The 10,725-nt window shown below is 45.2% G+C and overlaps 1 protein-coding gene across 2 annotated transcripts in view; it reads left to right on the top strand.

The window, feature by feature from the left end:
• The first annotated feature begins 2,743 nt into the window (after window positions 1-2,743).
• The window catches only part of GHR (growth hormone receptor), a 119,282-nt gene continuing 111,300 nt past the window's right edge, over window positions 2,744-10,725 (top strand). The window contains exon 1 of one of the 2 annotated variants that reach the window (XM_014261823.2): window positions 2,744-2,878. The gene's annotated coding sequence lies outside the window, so the exon portion shown is untranslated. Of the gene's footprint in view, window positions 2,879-5,176; window positions 5,263-10,725 lie in introns of those variants that run through there. The other variant, XM_014261824.2, reaches the window with a different exon arrangement.

Raw genomic sequence — 10,725 nt, 5'->3', positions numbered from 1 at the left:
TAGATGTTTCCTAACAAATGTATAAAAAAATACAACCAATTTCTATATTGTTGCCAAGCTAAGATTCATGCTTCCTAAGATAGTGATCTTGGGTACTTTACTGTTAATTTCTTTGGGTGATTAAACTACTACCAGAATTTAGCATCTAGTACTAAAACAGTTTAATATCCCCTGAAATCCTCCAAAGAAACTGAGAATAAGTTATTGAAAGACAGACTTTTTTTTTTTTTATTTTAATAAGAGACAAGCCAAAAGACCACTGACCATTTATTTTGCTATTTATTTGTATTGGGGTGATTGAGAAAATTCAAACTATTTATCCTACACACAAGTGACACACAGCCTTCTACTTCCACAGATCCAAGACCAGCTGTAGACAATGTGGAAACTCCACCTTACCTGTCTCCTGTCTTTTTCCAGTTCCCCCACACTCTCACAAGCTTTCTGATTAAAAATTACTTCGGCTGCTTTTGGTCTTGTTGGTGTGTACTGTGTTTGACATTAGTCCCCCTGGAAACTAAAATACCTATCATGTGAAGAAATAAAAAACTTTATCTATGATAGAGAAAGTCCAGGCAGCTGTAAACCTGGAATATATAATAAATCTATGGATTTATTGTTATCCAAGTTTATTTGTACATATAATGTGCAGTATTTCACATATTCAGCTCTCACTCCCACTTGGTTAATGAAAACCAGTTTGTCATAGTCTCAGACGTTATTATGTTATAAGAAAGTTGTATTAAACCCCAAAAATATCTCTGGACCTGGAATCTGCCCCTTTCTATCACAGTGCTTCAACCACAAAGCTGTAGTGCAAGGTCCAGATCTGTGGTTGCAATTTCTAATACAATGAGTTATTAATCATGCTTTGCCATAGCTTCAGCTCAAGAGGTAAGAATGAAAGGCCTGACTAACAACCACCAGTTTGGCAGAACAGGCATCTCCTGAGAGATGTGGCTATGAATTCCCAGACCAGTGGTAAGAAACTAGACATAATGTCCTTTGCATATATATTAATGCAAAGACTATGGTATTGACTGATGCTGCTAAAAAAAAATCTGCTCCTGTGATTTTGAATAAGTAAAATGTGATTTTGAATGAAAAGATGGTTCAGGTGGAAGAATAAGTAATATGAATCTGTGTGCCCTTAGTTTAAAACCTCAGCGATACTTTTGTCATGTACTTATCAACATGTCAGATTTTAATTCCCTTAAATCAATTGGAAATTGGCGAGGTCACATCTCATGGTCCATCTCATCCCTGGTACATGTGTTCAGCCCCCTGGAATCACTCTATTTATTCTGGGCAGAGCAAGCCTGGATCAACAGCCCAGTTGAGGACAGATCACTTGCTGCTTGCAGGTCAGTCTTTGAGGAACACCAGCTTCCTCAGACAAGCTGCTCCCAGTCTGGGAGCAAAGGAAGGGTGGTCTGAAGTGCCAGGAACTGCACTGTTCCCAGTCATTATTGTCAAACAACTTCCATATGCTGGCACTGCTATTTCTGTATGCCAAACAAAGCAAGCTTGGGTGAGATACAACTCTATTCCCAGTTAATTTCAGAGGGGGCTTTGTGACTTACCGAATGATTGTGAAACTCTTACAACACTGATCTGCGGGGCTCTTGTTCCACCTTTGTTCTACAAGGAGGCCAGATGCTGTGCCATTTTGAAAGTGGAGGACACACACATGACAGGGGGCCCGCAAGGGCCCTAAAGGTCAATGTGTCACTGCTGAGGTCACCTTTGATGACCCCATGTGGGTCTGCCTCTGGTACTCTGTCAATGAAAATGATACCTAAATAAACTGATGACACTATGCTCCTTTTTAATGTTTTCTTTCCTAAACTGTTTTTCAGAAGATAAACCTTTTATTATATTAGGACAATCCCGAGCAGACGCCCTCCGTTTTGCTATAGCTCCCCTTCTACACTCACACTACTCAGCCCTGTGCGTGCACTGCCACACACCTGGTCGCGCCAGGTGCCATCATCCTTTCAGCCGTCCAAGACCCCTTTCCTTCCACCGGGCAGCCGCGGCCGCGGCACGCCGGCACCCCCTCCACCCTAAGATCGTGTTCGTCGCTCTCCTAAACACAAACGCGACTGCTATCCCTGCTGAGCCCCTGCTTCAGGCCAGACCAGGAGCCCGCGGCTCGCCCCCGATAGCCATCGCCGCTGGGACTGCGCTGCCAGCGCGGAGCCGGCGCCGAGGCAGAGGCCGTGCTCCCGCCCGTCCGGCCGGCCGGGGTGTGCGCTGCAGTAGCCACCGTCCCCCTGCAGACGGAGCCCCGCGGCGCAGACCAAGGGCCGGCACCGGCCGGGGCTGGGGCCGGGCGGCGGCGATCCCCGGGACGAGCCGAGCCGCCCCACCAGACAGGCTCCCCCTAGCCGCTCTGATCCCCTCCCCGCGACGGCAGGGCCGGCAGGTGCCGGGGGGAAGGAGGAGAAGTACGCGGCGATGGCCGCTGAGTGCCCCGCGCCCCGGCAGGGCAGGACAAGCGCGGAGCGGGCTGCGGCAAACGAAGCGAGCGCCAACGCCGCCGCTGCTGCCGCCGGGGGACGGTGTGTGGGGAGGGGTGCTGGGGAGCTCTGCCCGCCGCCCCCCGCCCCGTGCTGACCTCCCCTCCTTCCCTCCCTCCACTCCGCTCCGCTCTCCGCCTGCCCCGCCCCGCCCCGCGGGGCGGGTGCGGGCTCAGCCCTCCGCCCCCCCGCTCTCGTTCGCGTTTTTTGCCGGTCGCTGCCGCCCTAGAAGTTGGGGCCGGCCGCGGCGGCCGCTCGCTGAGGCGCTCCCATGGTGCCGGTGCCCGCCGGGGGGGGGCACGCCCGCTGCCGCCCGCCGCGCCGCCGAAACTTGGGGGGAGGTTCAGAGCGAGTCGGTGAGGACCCGGCGGCGGCCCCGCGCCGCCCCCCGCCGCCCGCCTGGCGCGGCCGCGCAGCGGCTTCCCCGCCCCCGGGGGCGACGGGCCGGGGTCCGGCTCCCGTCCGGCTTCACCTCCCCTCGCCCGGGGTTTGCGGACGGTCTGCGAACTTGCCCCTCGGTCCCGGGCGGCGGCGGGGCCGCTCCGGGCGCGGGGCCGCCCGTGTCCCGCTGCTGTGGGCAGCGCGGCGCCCGAGCCGGCCCGGCACCGCGGCGTCAGCTCTGGCCGGGGCTGGGACGGCGGGCGGGGGGCGAGAATTCCTGTCACGTCCTGTGCTGTGGGTGATGGAGGGAGTGCCGGAGAAGACAAGCCTGACCTCAGAGATCTGGAGAAACAGTTTTCTTCAGAGAAATCCTCTTTTCTGTGTGGACTTGGATTTAAAAAGCAGAGCAAGAATGGTCGTTTAGCTGCCAGCGTCGCAGTCTTCCCTGCTGTAATAGACCTAATCAGAATTTTTCTTCTTTATGGTTTATTCCAGTTTATACAATCTCTGCAATTCCGCCCTCTTTTTTTTTTTTTCTTTTTTTTCTTTTTTTTTTTTAAAATGCCGTTTGTCCATAAATTTGTTTCTTATTGTGTGGCATGCTTTAAGTATTGCATAGGATAAAAAAGCAGAGAATGTTTTGAAAAACAAATACTGCAAACGTTCTGAGCAGAAGTGTGCAAACAGAGGGGTTATACAGCAGAGGAGTAACAGTGCTTTATCTTAGTAATGTCTTCAGTAAAACGTGTTGCAAACTCTCACACGACTAATGCTAGTGATCAAGTGAGTGGATAAGTTACTAATCTTCTCAGTATATTTTGTTTATAGTGTAATATTAACTTCAGGGTGTTTAGTCACAGTTTAACTTGCCTTTTTGTGTAGCAGCTACAGAAGACCCACACCTGGTCATCTTTCTGGTCATGACTAAGTCAGAAGTAAGAATGAAGCTATTAAAAAACTCTAGGCTACCACTTGAGTTGGATCCTGTTTTATTAATGCTTTAAGCAAGTATTCACCGAAACAAAAATTGAACTTATTTGTCAGGCTAAACTGACAAATTGTTATTTTTAGCTTAAATCTGTAAGACTCTAACTATTGCACAGACTTGGTTGCTCACATCAGCAATGAAAATAGAGTTGGGTATAGAATCATTTTAAGGAGATTTGGTATGATGTATTTAAATGCTGGTGTTTATTTAAAATATGCTATTTTAAATATTGAGATTAAAGTACGTTGCAATTGAGATGTCTTGTGGCTCTGAGTGATAAATGTTTGTATTACTGAAAGTTATTCAGTAATAATTCAGACAGCTTGAGCTGTTTGAATGGGAATGTGGTGTCCTTCATCTCCACCACATCTCAGTCTCACGTTACTAGAATTGCTATTTGCCATGTTAATTCATGATGTTAGCATGTTCAAATAGTTATAAAGGATTGACAAAAAAGACAGTTTGCAATCCTTCTGAGGAGTAATTTTTAACAGTAAGTGGTAGTGGTACTTTTATCAAATATATGACTATAACTGCTGAAACTTATACATAGAGAAGTTATAGACACCCACCAAATACTCGGAAATTCTCTGAGTATGGTAATCACAGTTTTCATTACCAAGGGCTGTTTCCTCTCCTGGTCTAGATGTATTTGCACAGCACAGTGTAGCACCAATCAAGTGTAAAAAATCAAGGGCTCTGTAGAGGCAGCCCACAGCACTGTTCCCAGAGAGTACGTGGGTGTGTGTGCCACACTGGCTGTGTTGGGGAAATCTGTAGAGATCAGTTCTAAGAAATCTGTAGAGCTCTGTTTTAAGCATCTTTACAAGCGGAAGTAGCATGTAGTACTGTATATGATCTCTTGTATCCTCTTCCAGTAAGGAATGATCAGAACCTCTGAAGGCAAATCTCCCGTTTACAGATTGGTACTACTCCTTTTGATGAACTGGAGGCTGAGGAAGTATGAGTATATAGTGGCCCTTTTAGGGTATAACTTCCACTTGCAGGGTTTCTTTTGCCTGACTGTATGTACATGTCTAATTGCTTATATTAACTGGTGCTAGGCCTTGCTCCTGTTAAATTAAACTTTGGCTGCAGAAATTGTGTTTTATCTTGCGCTATCGAAAGGAGTGTTGAACTGAATAAATATAACACCATGTATCTTACTTGAAATACTAGATTTTCATGAATAAAATAGAAGCTGCGAATATTTGTTATTGAGAAAGCAGTGTAGGCAGAATGCTCTGATTTTTTTTTTCTCTTTCTGAAAAATAAGTGCTTTATTAGATGCTACAGAACTTGCTGTCAACCCAGTTCAACCCAGTTCAATCCAGTTGAACTCAACCCAGTTGAAGATCTTGCAGTCTTAAGGTATGTGTCAAAATGTTTCAAAAGCATTACAAATGAATAAAAATTATAGAAATAACAAAGCTGGTGGGGTAAGAAAGGGCAAGGTTACCAGCAGTGTAATAACGAGTCTACTCACTCCACATGGGAGTCCTCCAATGATAGGTTGGGTAGAAGGTCAGGTTTATTTTAAATAAAGGGTTTTCCTTGTTACCAGATATTTGTCTGATGGAAAGACAATTCTTTGGCTCAGTGGAGTTGAGGTAGTAATTCTGGGGAGAGGGCAGTAGGAGGAAAACAGGGAGAGAGGTAGTAGGGCTGCTAGTTTGGTGTGGTGAAGGTGAAAGGCTGATGAAATGAGATACTGGCTTGGCAGGAACAGATTTATGTCAGGACTTGAAGGAACACTTTGTGCTCAAATTGTTTATCACAAGGGAAATCTTCCTTTACCATATATGAATCCTAGTTTAAATCTTTGTATGAGGTGGGTGTTTGTTTATACATCATTGTAGTTTATGAGAGATGGAACAAGCATCCTCTTACCAAAGAGCTGGTGTTCAGTATATGCGAAACAATTTTGTTGTAAAAATTGTAAAGGCTTCTGTTTTCTGACAAGGATGAATGTTGTCCATATCATGTGTACTGCAGATTGTGAATTGAAAATACATTTAAGCACATATTTTATTGACCTTCAGAAAGCATGTATTCTATTGAAAATGCCTTGATCACTGAGATTAGTTCTTCATTATTAATAAGGTAATATAATCCTCAGAAATGCTTCACAGTAGCAGAGGGGCTTGCACAAGTGTGGAACTTAATGTCTCACTTGAACAATACCTTGCTATTTGCCAAGCATTTCATATGTACTGTGTTGTGAGGATGTAAAAGATAATTAATATTACTCTTCCTGAAGGAATAGCTGCTGAAAAATGCAATTGGTGGTGGATGCATGTGCACAGATGCTTGGGTTGGAGTAACTTTTCAGATGTAACATTGCCTGAGTTTGTTAGCATGTACTGAATAGCTGAATGACTACATGAGTAATCAAGCATTTCTGAGTTTTAGAACTCCATCTGCTATGCTATTCATACTTACCTTGCTAATTTAAACCATTTATGTTTGTCTTCTGACTTGCCAAGAGATCCAGCCTGCAAAGCCAACACCCATGCCTACTAAATCATGTTCAGCTTTATAAATTAAATTTACAAAAGTACTCCTGTTCGTAGTGACACAGTCTGCAACACTGTCTTTTGTCCTGCTGTGCCAGTGCTATTGGTAAGGTTTTGTGGAAGGGATCCACTGTGTGAGATCATGGTGCTATGGGGAAAGGTGAGACAGGGCTGCGTGGAGAGCACTGGAGATGTGGTGGAGACAAAAATCTGCACAGTGACTGCTGGTGAGAGGATACGAAACTCTGGTAAATGTAGCACAAAATTTTAACCTCTCTGCATTAAGTGAATAAACACAGCACCCATTTTGTTGGCGTGGAATGATTTATGCTTCCCAGTTTCTCCTTTTCTTTAGCCATTTAGCAAGACTCAGAGAGAGCATTAGTGTATCACAGTGTATCACAAGCTAGACCTGCTTGTCCTCCACATCAGGCACAGAGTGACTGCTAAGGATGGGTTCATAATGTGTGAAACAACTCAGAATGTGCAAAGCAAAGATGGTTTTTGCTGGCTTTTTGCTCATTAAGGCAGCAAATTGCTGCCTCTGATCACTTAATAAGCTTATTGCTTGTAATCCTAGAACAAAGGTGATTTATGAAAACATAAATACAAATAATCAGTTGTATTTAAACAGGACATTAGCAGAGATGGAGATAATTAGTACTTAGAACTTTGAAAGCTGTTTAAATACTGTCACAAATCCATTATGGTCTTCAAACTTCATTTATAAGTGATCAGTCCAAATATGAAATATTCTTTTGGATGCACAAGAGTAATTTTATACAAAAAAAAAGTCAGTAGTTAACAGACAACAGCTCTAAGGGGTAGTTGGAAAGGGGTTATTAATAACAATTATAATTTTACAACGATCAATAGCATTTAAATAGAATTTGAGTTTTTACTGCCTCAAGAGAAAACAGTATCAATAAAACTCCATATTGTAGTAAATCTCTAGGATGCATTAGTGGTTGGTAGAAACTGTGTCTGTGTTAGTTTTGTGCCTGACCACTATGCAAAAGTTTGGGGTTTTAATCTACACACAGTCTGTATCTACAATCTTACTGGTATAGCCAAACAACTTCCTTTGTGCCTGTTGATGTTTGGGGATAGTCTGACCATAGCCTGTAGGACAGAAGAAATAGACTGAAAGAACCATGACATTTTATTTCAGATATCTCAGTTAAATGAGCATGCAGTCGGTTTCTGCCTTACATGCCTGTTTCCCAGCTGCAGCAAGCAGTCCGCTATATTTCGTGTTTCTTTTTTTTTTTGCCTGCCTTTCTCATTCAAGTTAGTGCTACCTTGAGAATAAGTTGGGCTCTCCTTCATTGCATGACTGAAAATATTGTTTGAATTCGTTATGGAATGCTTATTATACTGTGTTTACTCAAGAGCCGTGTTATGAGCCTACTTTATAATTGTTCTGAGCAATGCCTTGTTTACTGTTTTCATCCAGAAGAGCTTGAACTGTTTGGTGTTTCAATGGTTTGTGGCATTGCTAATGGCTTTATGTGATGCTATAAAAAGTGAGTGAAAACAAAGTAGGATTCCTTGTAGATGGTGGTTCTTGTCCCTTGCTTTGCATGGGTTGAAGGAGACTGGTTATGGTTACTTTGGGACCAAACTTTACCTGTTCTGCCAAGAATAAGGAAGATCTGATAGGAAGCCCGAGAGAAGCGCAATTAAAAGCTGCTGTATCTTTGGGTTTTGATTGCATTTTATGGCTGAGCCTGTTACAGTATATCAGGGGAGCACTGTGGAACTTTTATTTAAAAGGAAACCTCTAGTAAACCATAACTTTCGTAAGTGATGTGATAGGTTGCAGTCAGACAGAGTAGCTCTAAGGATTAAGATGTCAAGTAAACAGAGTAGAATACAACATGGTCAGGACTCTGCTAGGCCATCTTTCACAGGACACATAGATCAAGTGCGGTGAGCTGCGCTTACACTGGGGCTTTGGTCTTGTAGGTTGAGTCCTGGCTGGTTTAGGGCATAAGACAGGTGAGTTGAGCCACCTGAAGGAATGATTTGCAGGGTGCAGCGGGAAATCCTGCTCTTGTTTTAGAATCTGTTTGCAGGTTTTTGCTGATGCACACATATAACTACAGCACATGCAGCTGAAATGTTACGGGCTGGTGCTTGTTCCAAATAGTGCCAGCCTGCTTGTCCAGCATGTGTGAATGAATTTATCTTACAGCTGCAGAGTTTTTGTGGTAGGATCAGAAGAAGTGTGTGAGACAGTGCTTTACACTTTTCAGCTGTGATTTCTGACCTTTGGAGAGTGGCAGCGAGCCTCTGGGTCTGCTCGTGCTGGGTGTTGCTAACAAACACTGCACGGGAGAGGTGCTTGTTACGTGATACAGTCACTGCTAGCCGGCTGTACACCAGCCAGTTCTGCCTCTGCAGGACAGCGTGTACAGCACGGAGAGACTGCAGCCTGAGAGGGGGGGAAACGGCCCTCCACTTCCCTGTGAGAAAGGCTATTTTTGTGGAACTGTGTGATGAGCTCTGGTATCTTTCAGCTCTGAGGTGCTTTAATTAGGATGGCCATATCAGTTGAGAAAACATTTCAGAAAAAAAGTCACCATTGTAAAGAAGCCTGTGCCTCATTATGGCTGGTTCTTAGGTAAGTATTTTGTTTGAATAGCTAATTTCCTTGAAATACTGTCTAGCTTTGAGAAAATTCATTTCCTCGATTGTACTAGGTCCATATTTTTTCAGTGGCATGTTGTTTCATCCACCAAAAGGCACACACAAGTGAGTTAACTACGGAGGATTCTACTTGATGGTTTTCAGGGCTCTAGCTGACCACAGAGACATTAGGGAAGCATGGCATTCACCACCTTAAGTGGTGTGAGGGGCCTGCCTAACTTGCATTGAAGCAAGAGGAACAAGAATATTTGGTTTATACATCATTGTAAAGTTAGCATGGCTTTATACAAAGGGGAAGTCTTGCCTCACAAGTTTGGTGATCTTCTGTGATGGAGCTACAGTTTGGTGGACAGGGGCAGAGCAACTGATACTGTCTACATGGGCTTACACAGTTTGACACTGTCCTGCAGGCCATCCTTGTCTGTAAATGAGAGAGATACGGACTGATGGATCAGCCACTGAGTGGATAAAGATCTGTCTGGATGTCTGCACTCAGAGTTGTGGTCAGCAGCTCATTGTCCACATGGAGACCAGTGATGAGTGGTGTCCCTCGGGGGTTGGTCCTGGCACTGATACTGTTCCACACCTTTGTCAGTGATGTGGACAGTGGGATCAAGGGCACCCTCAGCAGGTTTGCTGATGACACTGAGCTGGGTGGGGCAGTCGACACAGGAGGGAAGGGATGGCATCCCCAGGGACCTGGACTGGCTTGAGAGGTGGGACCATGCAAAACTCAGGGAGTTCAGCAGGGCTGAGTGCAAGGTCCTACACCTGCATTGCAGCAATCCCAGCCACACCCACAGGCTGGGCAGAAAAGTGATTGAGAGCAGCCCTGTGGGGAAGGACCTGGGGGTGGTGGCTGATGAAAAACTCACCATGAGCCCACAGTGAGTGATCACAGCCCAGAAAGCCAAGGATGTCCTGGGCTCCATCCAAAGGAGAGGGGCCAACAGGTCAAGGGAGGGGATTCCACCTTCTATTCTGCTCCTGTGAAACCCACCAGGAGCAATGTGTCCAGCCCTGACGTCCTTAACTTACGAGGGACATGGAACTGCTGGAGCAAGTCCAGAGGAGGCCACAAAGCTGGTAAGAGGAATGGAGCACCTCCCCTGTGAAGATGGGCTGAGAAGGTTGGGGCTGTTCAGCCTGGAGAAGAGAAGGTTGTGTGGAGACCTCATGGCAACCTGCCAATATCTGAAGGGGAACTACAGGGAAGCTGGAGAGGGACTCTTTGTCAGGGACTGTAGAGACAAAGCAAGGAGTAATGGGTACAAACTGAAAGTGGGGAAATTTAGGTTAGATATAAGGAATAAATTCTTTGCTTTGAGTGTGCTGTAGCAGTTTGCCCAGGGTAGCTGTAGATGCCCCTGCCCTGGCGGTGTTTAGGGCGAGGTTGGATAAACCTTGAGCAGCCTGGTCTAGTGGGAGGTGTACCTGTGCATGACAGGGGAGATTGGGGCTGGATGATCATTACAGTGCATTCCAACCCTTAATATTCCTATGATTGCATGATTTTTCAGGCTTATACAAAAAACCTATATCCAGCATACAAGGGAATTAAGCAATACATTTGGTTCTTGTATCTTTTATCCAGCTTGTGGCATAGATGAGTGCACTTAATGCTGTGATGGAAAAAGTAATGTTGTTTAGTGTTGTACCCATGTGT

Source organism: Pseudopodoces humilis, chromosome 4, assembly GCF_049639895.1.
Source record: "Pseudopodoces humilis isolate 2021_Gansu_Grassland_sample_001 chromosome 4, ASM4963989v1, whole genome shotgun sequence".
Classification (NCBI taxonomy): domain Eukaryota; kingdom Metazoa; phylum Chordata; class Aves; order Passeriformes; family Paridae; genus Pseudopodoces; species Pseudopodoces humilis.
The sequence above is the reverse complement of the archived record's forward strand: the minus strand, read 5'-3'. Positions and strand labels throughout refer to the sequence as shown.